The 16,070-nt window shown below is 41.3% G+C and overlaps 1 protein-coding gene across 2 annotated transcripts in view; it reads left to right on the top strand.

The window, feature by feature from the left end:
* SEMA6D (semaphorin 6D) overlaps window positions 1-16,070 on the top strand; it is a 658,493-nt gene that overhangs the window by 340,751 nt on the left and 301,672 nt on the right. Inside the window, exon 1 of one of the 2 annotated variants that reach the window (XM_030577940.1) lies at window positions 14,821-14,912. The exons of the other annotated variant lie outside the window; for it this stretch is intronic. The gene's annotated coding sequence lies outside the window, so the exon portion shown is untranslated. Of the gene's footprint in view, window positions 1-14,820; window positions 14,913-16,070 lie in introns of those variants that run through there. 2 annotated transcript variants of the gene reach the window in all.

Genomic DNA, 16,070 nt, shown 5'->3' with positions numbered 1-16,070 from the left:
GGCCCACAATTAGTATGGTACAGAAAAAATGGGAGGAAGGAGGTTATTCAAAGTCACTTTTATCTTTAAAGGCTAGACATACGTTTAGTCACTATTATTGGCTATGTACTGGCTGTAGGCCTTATCCAAACCCAGCGGGAGTCTTTCCATTGATTACAATGGACTTTGGATGAGGCCCTGTTTGACTGCTAGAACTGTCTGGAAAAAAAAAATCTACAGAAAATTTTGACCTTTTTGTTGAAAAGAGAAGACTGAATTTTTTTCCCCCAAACCTGCCAAACACTTAAATACTCTCAGATTTAAAACTGCAAAAACTGGAAAGTTTTGAGGTGTTTTTTGTTTTTTTTTCAAACAAAAAAAAATAAAAATTCCAAGAGAGCTGATACCTTTTGCAAAAATTCTCATGTGGTCAAACACAATTTTCTGTTGAAAGAGTTCAATTAACAAAATGTAATTTAGCCCTAGTGACTGTCTATAATGTAACTATTCTGATGATGATTCTTTTTATTTTGAGGTTTGAGGTGTTAAGTTGTAATTGATGGGTAGATGAAAACTACTGAGTCTAGTGGCTGCTTTGCAAGGGGGAAATAAGGACAGCTTGCTTGCTGTGGCAGTTTTCTTCTGTTTTCATTAATCTTTACCTATTCAAATGACTTGTAATTTTTCAGTTGAGCTCCAATGGCCCAATTGTGTGAGGATTCAGCTAGCGCCTCTGAGATGCCAAGTGCCTTCAGCATCCATGGGAGTGAATGAATGATTTTAATTTCTTTATGCAATGGTAGCCCTATGGGCCCCAACTAAGAACAGGGCCTTATTTGATAGACACAGAAAATCTTGCCCCAAATAGCTTCCAGTCTAAATAAACAAGCCGAATGAAGGGTGGGAGGGGAAACTGAGGCACAGAGCAATGAAGTGACTGATCTAAGGTCACACAGCAGGTTAGCAGCACAGTCACCACAAGAACCACAGTTTCCTGAGTTTCAGTTCAGTATCCTAACCACTAAACCATACTGTCTCCCTTCTAGAACTGATAAGGACCTTGAAAAATTGATGCCCCAATTTTCCAACAAGAGGATGCCAAGTATTGTATCTGAGAGTCACCATGTGGTATGGAACTCCCCTAAAGTAATTCCAATAGGGTAACTGGTTAATTATGTATTTCTAACTAAATACTCATGTAATTTTAAAGATGTAGTTTTCCCTAGGTGGACATAAATTTGAATGATAGATTGCATTAGGCAATTACCATTTTGAAGAATAGATGTTGTCACCATTCAAAGTGGGTACTTAGGACATATAATAGCAGTGTCACATTTGTCACAGCATCTAAGAGACAGGATGCTTAAATGCAGCGGAAAGGCTATTAATGCAGAAAGGTTTTAAAACTGCCATCAGATCTCCTATAGTTAATACGAGTACTTTACATAAAAATTGCCTGCACTGATGATAAGGTAAGTTGTCTGAGCTCAAATCATTGAAGAACAATCAGATATGATAAATGATTGCCAGGCGCTACCACTTTCAAAGCAGACACAAATTTATAATAATGGAGGGAAGATTAATCAGACAGAAACTTTAAGGGGGAGACCCCTTGAAGTATTGTGTGATTCCTGGCAATTAGGCAATGTAAAAGGGAGCCCCACCTTTAGGGATAATACTGGGAAAATTCTCAGCTTTGGGTCTCAAGAATACAGTCAGAAATCTATCTACCTACAGTGGGCACAATTTACACAGAAAAGCAGTACAGTTCCCCTACTTTATTTCTGCTGGTTATTTGAATTCACTGCATTGTCTTTACTGAGGTTCACCAAATGTTATCAAACCATGTTAGAAGATTTTCAAAGGTGCTGAGCACCTCCATTTCTCGCTGATTTCACTTGGAATTGTGGATATATCTAAAAATTAGGCCTAAATGGAGCCCAAATTCAACGTGTCAGCATGTTGAGTGAGTTTTAGGCTGAAATTATTATAAATACTGTATCCTCATTTTGTGTGTTATGCTTAGCAGAATTCTTTAGAATCTCACACTTAAAGCATAGGCTGGAAATGTATCTAATTTGCGGGGGAGGGAGGAGAGAGGGGAAAAAACACCTGTTTTGGACCAATTATGAACTGCAGAGAATTATTAGTCCTAATTACAAAATAGCTACGGGATTCTCATTTAAGCAAAATCAACTATACTTGAAAACTAAACTTAGAATGTAAATGATGCAATCATTCTTAATTCATTCTGCTACAGTGGAGCCGTAGTCAAAGCTGAACCAGTGGTAGGATTTGCACTTTTTAAATTTCTGAATGTGCTTTAACACAACTTACACTAGATTTCAAAAGATGTCAAGGAGAAACCTAACTTTTATGGGCACGCTTTCTTATCGATATTTTGAAAACTGATCAACTAATTAAGATCATTCTCATACTCTGCTGTTCTTCAAAAAGAAAGGGGTATCTCTAAATTCTCGCTCAGAAAGGAAATAAAAATAGTCTATCTTTGAGGAAAAAGATCAATTTCTGCTGCTTAACACAAATATGAGCTGCTCATTAAGGAATTTCTGTTTTACTACTATTTGCATGACAGGTGCCTACTTGTAACTGCTAAGTCAGTTCTTATATTCTGCAGCACATATTATCTACTACCCATGTATTAGTAGAATCAATGATCCGAGGATAATTTCTCAGGCAAAATAACTGAGGGCAAGACCTTAAGATCTGATATGCAGCTACAGTTCTCTTGGGAAAAGCAAAAGACTCTCAGTATTAATCCTTGATTTGCAGGTCTCAGCCTATTTTCATCCTAGAACTACTGTACCATGCTCATGCTGGGTTGATTGCTATTATCCTTACCAATGACAACTCATTATAGCAACTGGATATTAATTTGTTAAACTTCATTTTTATGTCTTTTTTTTGTCCAAACGTAACACCCTCTACACACACACAAACACAATCCTGTGGATAGTTGATGGCTAATACAATAAATTCAAAAGCAAGTAACCAACTAGTCCATGGTCTGTAGTGATACTCTCTTATCAATTGCAAAGATTAGCTTTGAGTTCAACAGCTTTATCTATACGGCATTTCTGTGCACTGTTACGAAAAACTAAGTAGGCCATTGTTAATTATTTCAAATACTTTCCCGGCTTTTTCACAGGAACAACTTGTTCAGCAAATTTAGGCATTTTTTTTTCTATTTGCAAATTGGTTGAACAGATTGTGAGATCCATTTATTTGTTTGCTATTAGCATTTGTTCGCCAGATATTTTTATGAACAAATTTCAGCCTATTGAATGATCATAAATTGTTTGCTACTGTAACTATGCCTTTAAATAAATATTCTTTATTCTTGATTCAGCATTCAAGCTCTGTGATTGGTCACTGTGAAAGAGTGTACTACTGCTTCTTTAAGGGACAGGCTGGAGCCTGCAGATAATCAAGAAGGCCTTGGCCCAGCCTGGAGTTGAGCTATTTAAACAGGAATAGAAAACTGGACATACAGCTCCAGTATGGATACGATAGAGGGGAATACAGTAATTGAGGTGCTAGAAAATCATTATATAGCTTCTGGAGCTATCCTTTAAAGACTATACAATAGACAAAGGGTATGTCTATACTGCAACTGGAAGTGTGCTTCCTGGCTTGGGTAGATAGACACAACATGCTTGCTAGCATGCTAAAAATAGCAGAATAATCAGAGGTAGAATGGGTGGCAGTTCAGGCTAGCCACCTGAGGAGAAAGTTACCAGGGGGGTATGTGCTGGGGTAGGTAGCCCGGGCAGCCACCTGTGCTATGCTGTGATTTTTAGCACACTAGCTCAAACAGAGTTTGTGTGTCTGTCTACCCAGGCTGGGAAGCATGCTTCCAGCTGCAATGTAGATATACCCAAAGAAAGAAGGATGGTTGATTTTGTCCAATAGAACTACTGCAAAACTGTCCTTAAATGGGCTACACATAACTCTATAGTAAGTAAAATTGGTTAAAACCTACTACTTTTAACATATCAAGAATAAAAATAACCTAACAGGATAAATCACTTACTGTCATCCATTAATGTGTTAGTGAACCCTACAGTAATTATCATATATGTGCAAAAGATTTTGCAACTTGTTGCTGGTGTTTCTCATAAAAACTCAGTATTCTATGGATGTCAGTTACTTCCATTTGGTATCTGAGTGTAATTCAACTTTTTGCTTTTAACCTGTAAAGTCCTATAGGGTTTGGGTCCTGATTGTTAGGCACTGCCTTATCTTCTTGCTCTGCTCCAGAAGCTGAGATCATTTGGGGTATTCTTGCACACTGTCCCTATATTAGTACCTCTAGGGATGGAGATAGGGAGTTGAGAGTGGAGGAGAGGAGGACCTTTGACTCTGAGATTTGCTTCCATAATTGGTCTGACAGACCATGAGTTCCTGACTTTAAGGTCATGTTGCAAGATCCATTGATTCACTCAAACCTGAGCCTCAGTTGGTGTTTGGGATGAGTTGAATTTCTGTGATGGTTTGGCAATTTTTTTGAGTTTGACATTGGGTCATTTTAGGTAAAATTAAAGTATGCATATTTATATGTTATATGCACAGAGAGGTGCAGAAATTGACACTTTAAATAATTTCATATCTTGAAAATCTAAATGATTTGTATTCTGCCATTAATCACTTTACATTTCAATGGGAAAGAAGGATAAGAAAATAATAAAGTCATAACATTGTTTCAGAGTTTGAAAATATAGCCTTACATGTAAGCCAATATAAATGTCCGCAGGTGATGGAGTAGTATTATTACACAATAATTCATGTAACCAAAGTGAAAACCCTACTGTCCACTTAGTGGGGTTAAAGGTGTGAAGTGGTAATATAAAGCAGGCTAAGCAATATAACTCTTGACATAATTGTGTTTGCTATTGTGGATCCCATTCTTAAGAGCAAAAGGGACATGAGTGTGTATTTTAAGTGTAGGTTTTAGTTTAAATCAATCTTTCTACTCATGTATTAGAAAATGTAAAAAGGAAACCTAAAGTTCCACCGCTCAATATGTTTAACCATTTATGAGTTAGTTATTAATATTTTATTAACTAACACTTAAGAGAACAGGAAAAATGCTCTTCACCAATTTAGAGGAAGCAAATGATCATTAGCTTAATGAGCTAACATATAAGTATTATGAAATGTGCCCATTGCTATTGTTTATATGCATTTTTCTAACAGAACATAGAGAACTAGCACATAATCAAAGCCCTGCAATTAGGTTACTGCTATCCAGGGGGCTGCATGCTTTTTTCCCCAAAACCTTATTTTCTATCTTATTATGCGCATTTTTTGTTTGAAATCAGAATGTGCCACCTTGTATGACTTTGCCTCCTTTTTGAAAGTGCACATCCTCATGATTCACATTTTAAAAGTAGTTGAAGCGCATAGAGTACTCAAACCTAAGTTTTGAAAGATTCAGTCAGTTTGAAGATATATCCTATACTTGAAATGGGGCATATTGCTGTTATAGCTCTTAAAAAAAGAAACAACTTTACAAGTCTAAACACTGTACGTAATAGGAAACAGGGTTCAAATTGGGGTGGTACATGTTAATAAGATACACTGAACCTTTCCTACAGTGCTATCCTGTGTTCCAGACTCTTTCATTTTTTAAGTGTTTCTCACTATTGTGGTTGTGAAGAAAACTCTGTGACGCAAGTGTAATTTATGTAGTGATGATAGCCTGAGTTTGCAGAGAACCTGAAATAGTAACTCAGAGGAATGACCAATGCCATTCATCTAAGAGGTGAAAACTCAGATGTCCAACAATGATTCTTTGTCAGTGTAGTGGGGCAGTTGCCCCATTTTGGCAGACAAAGAGTTAATAGCAGCCCTTGGAGCGGCCATGCAGAACCCAGCCAATCAGATAAGGGCAGAAGGTCAGCCAGTCAGGGCCAGCCTAGGACCTATATAAAGGCTGCTAAGCAAAAGAGAAATCAGTCTCTCCCTGACAAGAAAGGGAGGAGGACTGGTTTCCAGGGATAGCACCTTTAGATAGAGCAGTGCTGGCAAGGCTCCAGCCTGATACCTGCCAGGCTGAGGCCCCTGAAAGAAAGGGCCATGAAGATACAAGGGCCAAAGGAGAAGTGGCCCAGGGATCACAAGCAGCAGAGGGGAGAGGAGGAGGGCAGGACATAACTGCTGCCAGAGGGTTCCTGGGTCAGGACCCAGAGTAGTGGGTGGGCCTGGGTTCTCCCATCCTCCCACTTGCACTGTACCTGGCTGTGGAGGAAAGTAGCCCAATGCAGACTGTGGCTTGCCCTGAGGCAAGGGACTAGACTTTGGGGCTGCTGTTGACCATGAGAGCAGGTGAAGACTGAGGACTGTGGATGCTTCTAGAAAGGGAAAGAACCAAATGGGCACAGAAGAGGACGCTGCAAGCCAGGGAGCAATGCGAGTCCCAGACAGCACAGCAGAGCAGGCAACAGGCGGACACCACCCACAGAGGGTGCTCCACGGCTAGGACAGAGTTCATTCCCGGAGCAACCAGCAGGAGGTGCCACAGAGGTGAGTCTGCAACCTGTTACAGTCAGTATTACTAACTACTCACTGCTGATCAAAGCATATAAGGAAGAAGAGAGAGGATAATATTATGAACATCTATATAATCTATTGCATCTCATAAGCCAGTCTCTTATAACTGACCAAACCATGCAAGTACTCAGCTTTGATTTGCTATGGCACTCCTGGGCCCTTCTGAAACTAATTCAAACAGGCCAGGATCCATTTGCCTTCAAGACTAGGGCCAACAAGAGGATCCCACATGCGGTTGTGGCCAAAGACAATGTCACACAACTGCCTTCTGACTAGATTTTATGGTGGACTGAAGGCTCTGCACTTCACTGTTGAGACTGTCGTAAATTGGCTTGGCAAGTGCCGCATCTGATGATAAGAATAATCTGTTGTGTGGGGGTCTCATTTTGTTGCTTCAAGTGTATGGAGGTTGGACTGGTATCAATTAGAGCTGGATAGGAATTTTTTTTAATGGAAATGCTAATTTGTCAAACCAAAAAGGTTGTTTTGGAAACACATCCAGTCCAATGAATGCCTGATGAACCACAGGCAGGGTAACAAGAGAAGACTTCCTGCCAGGTAAGGTTCTGCCCAGTTTCCTGCCAGCTCCTCTGGTGGGCTGCTGTGGACTCTAGACTTCCAAGGTCCATAGTACCAAGGCAGTTCCCTCTCTTCCCCCACCCACTCAACTAAGGATCCCAGGGCTCGCAAATTCCCAGGCAGCCTAGCTCCCTGAGCTGCCAGATACCTGTAGCCTGCTGAGGCAGATACCTCGAAAGTCAGGCAGCAAAGTGAGCCAGCTGGCCTGGGAATTGGGAAGCCCTGGGGCAGCCTACATGCCCCAGAGCTGTAGATGCTGGAAGACTCATCAGCTGCTTCCTGAAATTGACAATTCTTGTCAGTTTCATGATCGCCAACCACTGAATAGCAATGGTGAAACAGTTTCACCACTGCTAGTCGGGTGGGGGAGCTTTGAAACTGACAATAATATTGTCAATTTCAGGAATCAGCTGCTAGGTCCTGGGGAGCATATCTTGTTTCAGAAACATGTGTCATTGTTTCTAAAATGAAAATTCTCCTGAGTTTCTGGTTTACAGGTGCCTGTATTAAAAAATGTAGGGTTCAGACACATGGCAGCTCTCTTGGGACAGGGAAACAAAGGACACGGAGACAAAGGACACATGTCTCTCAGCAACATTAATTCTGTCCTAAGTCTGCATCTCTCATGCTGACCCAAAGACTTTCAGATGCTATACTCCAAGTAACTAATACATATTTTTACTGTTATGAAAAGGCTGTCTGGTGTCATTGCAGATACTTAATGAGAGCATTGAGTCCTGAAGCAAGGAGCAGGGGAAAGTCTAGCTTGGCTGGACTCACTGCAGTGAGCCACTGCAAGAAACAGGGATTGCTGGAACCTGAAGGCCCAGTTTTGGAGTTGTGGAGGCCTGCCTCTGTGGAACAGTGAGGATTCTTGAGGTCCAGCACAATAGAGGGGTACTCCCAAGACACTGGTTAAGGGCTAGGGCATAGACCAGACCCTGTGCATCTATGACATAAACATTTTTTGGTTAACTGTGTCATCTCAATGAAAAATGTGAATGATTGTTAAATAACCTAATTAAACTTTTATATATTCAAAGGACTTACATTTTATTTTTCCTGCTGCTTTGTGTGTGACTGCCTACCAATTCCTCCAAAACATTTCTAAAGCATATTTAGCTGTCTTTTCTCCAATTACTCTACATTCTCTCTAAGACTTCACTCTGATTTTTTTGTTAAATATATAGTTGCAGCATTGTGAATCCCAATCATTCAAAAATTATGAATTGTGCATCCAGAATCATAAGATTGGCTTAATCATGAGATTTTAATTTGTTTTCTGATTTTTGAGCATGGAGTGTTCATGTTCTCAAACTCTTTTCAAATGTGGGCTAAATGACAGTTGAGATTCTCCATAATACATGACTCTAGGAGCTAGGGCTTTAACACCAAATATGAGACTTGGGATAAAGTCATAAGAGTTAGCAACACTGTAGTTGATCATCTCCTCCTTCATACATGGAAATATAAATATATCATTTCCATCCTCAGAAATCTTCAGTAGCTTTCTGCCCATTTCAGAATTTAGTACAAAATTATCCTCTAAGTATTCTAGGTTCTCTGTGTATTTGCTGTACCTTTCACTGTGTCCTCATCTTTGTTAAACATATAAATCTTGACTCTAATGGCACTCTGTCCGGGTTCAGGGGCACTGATTAGAGTAACTTGTAGGATTGTGGCCTAAATCATTTATTATGATTTCTGAACCTTATGTCCCAATCCCTGAAACTCTGGATAATATTATTCTTTAGTACCTATATTAAGAGTATAATAACTAAAGGCATTAATTTAAAGTTTTAAAACGTAAATGGTACATCTATTGAGTCACTAATTTAGAGCTTGATTCATCTAACTTTAGTTGTCAGAGTACAGCTCCTGCATCTAATATTGAGAATAGCTTTGCTTCTGAGATCATAGCTACCACTTCTTTAATGGTTTTCATCAGAGAATGTTAATGTTTTATGGTTTTATTTAAATCACATGGATCAATGCATATCCATACTTTATTTGCCTTTTCAATTACAACCCTAGAACTAAACCATTCTGTAAGCTGTTCTACCTTTTAAATATATCCCAGGTTTCCATATTATCAAATTCATTTTTTACTTTATCTGTTAAGGAAAATTGAATTTTTCTTGGTGTCTGCTTCACTAGCATTACTGATTTGCCTAACTTATTGTAGTATTCTCTTTTTCAGATATCTTAAGCTTTGGAAAACATCTGAAAATTCTCATATTATGTCTATGTTCTTTGTGCTATCTGGTGGCATTTGCAGCAAACATCTATTTTTTTTTTTAAACTAACTTCATGTCTCGGCAGTGTTTTAAGATTAAAACAAGTGCTACATCAACATTTTGCTTTGTGGAAAGTTATCAAGTGATATTGAATTTTAAAATAAGATACAGTTTTTTGCCCTTTTACTGCTATTTTCTGTCTTGAATGTGAAACAAGTTCTGCTTTACATCTGTCCTTTTTACATCTGTCCTTTTTTTTTTTTTTAATCTGAAGACGTATATTGGAATAACATTTCATTTGATGCCATTATCCATGTTAAAGGATAGTTTTGCTACTGATGTTTAGCTGTATTTACCAATCTGCAATCATTGGACCTGATTCTCAAGCTCTAGCAGCTTGTGTAATCATTTACCCCATGTGCATGTGAACACTAAGCAGAATAGTAGCATTTTTACATCTACTTTGTGCAAGGGTAAATGAAAAAATAAGATGAAAGTCAGTAAAAAAAAATCAGGCCTATTGAGCCTACAGTTTTCTTTGCAAGGAATTTTTAAAGCTTTTTACAAACTTAGCTGGGCATCATTTTACAATTTCTTCACACGTTAAAGGTTATCTTTGCAACCATAGGAACTAGAAACTTGATTTGAAAAAAAAAGTGAGATTTCTGAAGCATGATTCTGCAATGATAGGTGAATTCTGCAGCAAATTTCAGAACTATAGATTATACTGGTTTCCTGATGAGATGGTGTTCACTCTGAACTGAGACACTTAGGAACAGATTCTGCAAATGGCAATGTCTCAGGCTGAAGTTAAATCACTTCTCCACAGTGGTCCATGCCCCTCTTGGTTATTCTGTATTCCTAGAGGTGAAAGTAAGCTGGTATGGGCAGGTACGGAGGACTGGTAAGAAATGAGACTGCCTGAGGGAGGGAGAAGCCTGCCCCTTGCATAAGAATAGTTTAAACTCAACTGCTCCCTGAGTGGTTCAGCCCCTAGGGGTTAGGAGTGGTTTCTGGCATCTTGTTAATTTCACTCACAGTATCCAGGAGGAGGATGTGTTTGACGATGGCAGGGGCAGTCCTTTTCTGCTCCTGGGATGAGGGGATCTCTCCAATATACAACAAATACAAGCATTTGGCTGCACAGCTTAAATCCAGAGCTAATTAAAGCAGGTGGAAGGGGAAAACTCACTGTCACATTGGTTTCTCTTCTCCTCACCTCCTCTAGCCAGGCTGCAGAAAAGGCTCTGCATTCCCCCCCCCCCACACACACACACAGCAGGGGTTCTCCTCTAAGCTCTAGCTTGCAGTAGGGAGACTGGCTGAAATGCCTGCTGCTGCTGTCTGCATAAGAACAGTTTAAACTCAGCTGTTCCCTGCACAGTTCAATCCCCAGGGTTAGGAGCCATTTCTGGCATCCTTGTTAATTTCATTCCCAGTTGCTGTTGTGGGGGGGAGGGTGTGTGTGACCATGGCAGGGGCAGTTCTTTTCTGCCCGTGGGATGAGGAGGATCTCCTATATACAAAAAACACAATCAAAATCGGGAATCATTTCCAAGTTCAAATCTATCCCATTCCCTCCCCAGCAGAGGATCATGGTTGTGATGTCCAAACTGCTTGCAGATCCTCTTTGAAATGTTACTGAACTGCGCAGGGAACAGCTGAGTTTAAACTGTTCTTATGCAGGAGGCAGGCTTCTCCCTCCCTTAGCCGGTCTCCCTGCTGCAAGCTAGAGGGAAGCCCCTGCACCTGCTGAGTGCCACGGAAAAAGCACAGAGCCTAGTGTCAGCAGCCTGGCTGGAGGAGGAGGGAAGACACGGAGAAAAATGTGACAGTGAGTTTTCACTTTTTCAGGCTTATTCCAATAGTAAAGTCTTATTACGGACAGTACTGGTAGTAGTAATAGTAGCTTTATTTTCCTTTATCTATGTCATGCAATGGGAGGGATCAATGAAGTACGTAAGAGAGGTGGGTTGCTTGTGATTTGACCATATGGGTAAGAAATGTAAATTACTTTTGCCCCTGCCCAAACCCCAGGGCTCCCAGCCACCTCTGCAGCTGGTAGCTTGGGGAGTGATTTAAAGGGCTGGGCTCCTAGCTTCAGCCGAATCCCCGAGCCCTTTAAATCCTGATTTAAAAGCCCTGGGATTTAAAAGACCCATCTCTTCAGATAGAGGCCATGCCTCTTCTGGTTGAGGCCCCTCCCCCTCCACAAGACTCTGGAGTACTGTTAAGTCCTCTAAGTTACTTTCACCCCTATGTATTCCACAAAGGAGGTTTGTTTGTTTGTTTTTTTTGTTTTAAATGCAGTCACATCATTCCCTAAATCATGTTTCAGCTTTAGTCTTTATTTTAGTCACATATTCATCAATTGGTTCATACTGCAAGGATAAAACAAATGTCTCATAAATACCATTTTTATGGTGTTACAGTACCTAATAAATCGATCTATAATCCCTGACAAATAGTCATTGTTTTCTTTCTTCTCCCATGTCAAAACCACAAGTACCTGTAACATTGCCAAACCTGATGTGAAAAAAGTCAGTCTCTGCTGCATCAATGGCATTTAGAAAAATGCCAAACTATTGTTTAAGCAGGTGCAATTTTTCTACTAACTTTCTTTGCAAACCCAATACATTTGAAGGAAGTAACTGGTTCATTATTTGTTTGAGACTCTTTAAGATGTGATGTAAAAAGCTGTACATTAGAAGCCATTTGCAGTAAACAACAAATTTTTATTGTTGTGGCCTAGAGGACAGAGCACTGGAGGTGAACTCAGGTTGTATTCTTGGGCCTGCCTTCTCAGTGACTTTAAGCAAGTTACTTACCCTCTCTGTGCTTCAGTTTCTGCATCTGTAAAACAGGGATAAATGATACATGCCCTTGTAAATTGCTTTGAGATCTACTGATAAAAAGTGCTATCTAAGAGCTAGACATTATTATAAAATTCAGGAACTATATTACATATTTTAGAGTGCCATCCTCTGGTGCTATCTATATCGATATAAGACATAGAGCACTATCATAACACTAACTCCAGATACAATATAACGTGATTCTTGTCAGTTTGAATCAGCTCAGACTGACATTGCTTATGCTTTTGGAAAACATTTAGTGTATACTGGACATGCTCAATGGCTTAACACATATCAAAATCATTCTAACATTAGTGTTGTTTCTCCTTGGCAATAACTGCTCCCATCTTTATAATTATAAAAAAATAACTGGGCATGTTTAGTTTGGAGAAAAGAAGACTGATGTGGGACCTGATAATGGTCTTCAGATGTTAAGGGCTTTTATAAAGAGAATGGTGATCAATTATTCTCCATGTCCGCTGGAGGTAGGACAAGAAATAATGGGTTTAACCTGCAGCAAGAGATGTAGGTTAGATATTAGGGAAAACTTTCTAATTATAAAGTAGTTAAGCACTGGAATAGGCTTCCAACAGAGGTCGTAGAATCCCCTTTGTTAGAGGTTTTTAAGAATAGGCTGGACAAATACCTGTCACGTGGTCTAGGCATACTTCATCCTTCCTCAGCATAGGAGGCTGATCTTGATGTCTTCTCAAGGTCCCTACCACCTCTAAATTTCTATTGTACCTATACTTACAGAAGCATTCTGTAATTTGTTTAAAGAAATTATAAATTATGCTATACCAAATAAGTTATCTAGTAATCTACTTCTGCCTCTGTTTATTCACAAAAGCAGTTGATCTGAACTCAAATAGATACCAAACATATACATATCTTTCTAAAAAAAATTCAGAAACAGGATTAAAACAAAGAAATTAAGACCAGACATTATTTACAAAGCAACTGCAGACACATAATTCTTAATTTTTATAAAAATATAGTTGAGTCCAAGAACAAGCTCACCTTTTTGTTGCTTTAGCCAGTTACTCTCTCTCTCTCTCTCTGAAATATAACTGAGTTATTTACTGTGCACAACTGCCACTACAAAACTGGTAATGATGCCAAAAATTCAGAACACAGCCTATGTTTGTGAACCCACAATGATTTATATACTGAGAAAATACATTTTCAATGTGCAACCATATGACATTCACCAGTTTGCTCAAACCCTGACCTCTATAGCATGAATAGAAAAGAAAACATCCACACAAACTGGAATAATTTATTTGGCCCAAATCTAGTATTCTTTATTATTTAGGGTAAATCAAGAGAAGAACTTTGTGTTTAAATTTAAACAGGAAACTTCACCAGGAAGCAAAGTAAAACAATACATTTTGAAGAGGAAAATTTCTGTTTGATATCTTTCCTCACAGCTAAACCAACTTGGTGCTTTATTGATTACTGAAGAGCATTTGTGTGTCAGCTGGGGATGGGGGTGGGGAGCTGGTTCAGTCAGCCAGGCTGTTGAATTCCCTGAGATGTAGGCAATGCAAGCAGTCAGTGCACCTTCATTATGGATAGTGTCACCAACCCTCAGAAGAATTTTTAAAAAGCCCAGTGAATTGGATTGCATTACAGGGAGGGCAGTAGAGACACAGGGGACTAAGAAAGACAAGGACAGCGAAAGAAACTGGGGAACTGCAGGGGCAGGGTGGAGGAGAAAAGAAAAGGGCACAGAAAATAAAACTGGAAGGGGAGAGGGACAGAGTAAATGGAGAGGCCAAAAGCAAGAAAGGATGGCAGACAGGAAGGAGAGGTAGAAGGACAAGGAGGAAGAGGATGGGATGAAGGAAGGACAAGCACTGAGAGGTGGAAGAGAAGAGGCCTCTGACCTACAGCCTGCCACTGTGGAGCACCATGAAGAGCAAATAGGTTCCAATAGCCCTAAGAGGGGGCTTGTGGAGGCACTACCTGGGAGACTGCAACTGAGGTGTAGGGGAGGGGTCTGTGTCTATGAGGCAAAACACAGGTGTGGGATCTACATGGGCAGAGGAGACATTGGGTATGAGACGCTGCAAGACGGGGGTGTCTCTGAGATGGGGGCTGCTTTGGGGACAAGGGAGAGGGTGTAAAAGTGATGCATGGCTGATGGAGACTGGGCTGTAAGGGGGTCTCCAGGAAATAGTGGGATGAGGGGGAGCAGGCCATACTGAGACACCCAGTGAGGAGTGGAGGATGGAAGCAGGCGGAGGCGCTGGGGTAGAGGAAGTAAAGGCTCTGAGGTGGGATTGGGTCGGAGGAGGAGGCCCAGGCTGGAGGGAGGGAGGATGCGGTGGCCCTGGGAGAAGGGGACGCTGAGCACTGCGTTGAGGGGAAGGAGGCTCTGGGGTTCACTTCAGGCTGGAGGCTGCGGCCGGAACCCGCGTGAGGTGCTGGGGGTGGGGGGCGCTTACCGGCAGGGAGGTCGCTACGCGACGCGCGTGGGGCGCTGAGGCAATGGCCGCGGAGGGGCGTTAGGCGCGGGGAGTGGCGGGAGGCGGGGGGTGGGCGTGGGGTTTGAAGTGGAGTCACCCGGGACTGGGAGGGAGCCGGACCGGGAGTTTGCCGTGCCGGGAGCTGAGCCTGCACCGTCTGCCTGTCGTCGCTGTCACAGCCCGGAGCAGGTGCTTTCCTGAGCGAGCCGCAGCCCCAAGTAAGTCTGTCCTCCTCGCTAGCAGACTGCCATGCCGGGGACAGCGCTGCCCGCTCGGCTGCAGCGCTCCCGGGCTCCCCGACCTAGCCGTGGGGAACAGGAGCACTTCCCAGTGTGGGGCTGCAGCTCGCAGCCCCCTGGGTGGGGGTCAGCGTCGGTCCCACGCGGAGCTGCTGCACCTCGGGATTTGGGGGAGAGGGAAGGAAAGCGAGTGAGTTGGCCCGTGTCTTATTTTTTTCCTCGTATTTTTCAATCTTTATTTCCAAAGAGTAGCTATATATGCAGACTGTCTGGAGGGGAGACACCCCTACACACACACACACACACACACACACACACAGAGTCCTCCTGAGGTTACATAGGTGCTGGATCATAATGTCAGTGAGTAGAAAGATTTGCTACATTTAAAAAAAAGGGGGGGAGAATCTGCGTGGGAAAAGTCCTATGTGTGAGAGAGAGAAGAAGTGTGTGTGTGTGGTTTTTGTTGGGGGGACAGTCCGTTCTTTTTCTGGGTTTGGTCGGTTTCGTTGCATTTGTCTGGGTGGGTCTCTCTTCTCTTGGCTCATTGTTTTGCAGTGTTATTTCCATCCGTGCCAGTGGCCGAGAGACAGGGACGCTGCTGATGGTCTCTAAACGTGAGGAGATGTCAGGGTTCTGTACTTTGCTGAGAAGGATTGGTCTGGGGGTAAAACTGACTTCCTCACCACAATCTCAGAATAGATGAGGGGTTATGATAATAGTTGTCTCAATAAAGCAGACAGCTACTGGCTTTGAGCGTAAAACTTAGAGCCTGTTCCCACCGTAAAGGAAGCACACGCCTGGAGATGAATGAAAGCCTCTCTGTAAAGCCAGTGAACGCATTTTAGGGGGAGGCAGTTTAATAATAGATTTTTTAAATTTTAAAATATTGGTATAAGAGATTCAGTGTATATAGTCTCAGCAGAAATATGTATAATACGGTATGTGCTTTTCTTTCTATGCGCTGTGTATGTGTTTGCACCTATATACTGCAATGTTTTTTCTCTTGGTTTAATTCGTTCAGGATGTTTCCACTTTCCAATTATTCTCTCAGCTGGAGTGCTCAGCGGTTTCTACTTGATGGGCTGAGGAATTCTAATTTTTTAATGATGTTATCCACTTCTCAGATCTTGCTGTAGA

The sequence above is a fragment of the Gopherus evgoodei genome, chromosome 10, assembly GCF_007399415.2.
Source record: "Gopherus evgoodei ecotype Sinaloan lineage chromosome 10, rGopEvg1_v1.p, whole genome shotgun sequence".
Taxonomy (NCBI): Eukaryota; Metazoa; Chordata; order Testudines; family Testudinidae; genus Gopherus; species Gopherus evgoodei.
The sequence above is the reverse complement of the archived record's forward strand: the minus strand, read 5'-3'. Positions and strand labels throughout refer to the sequence as shown.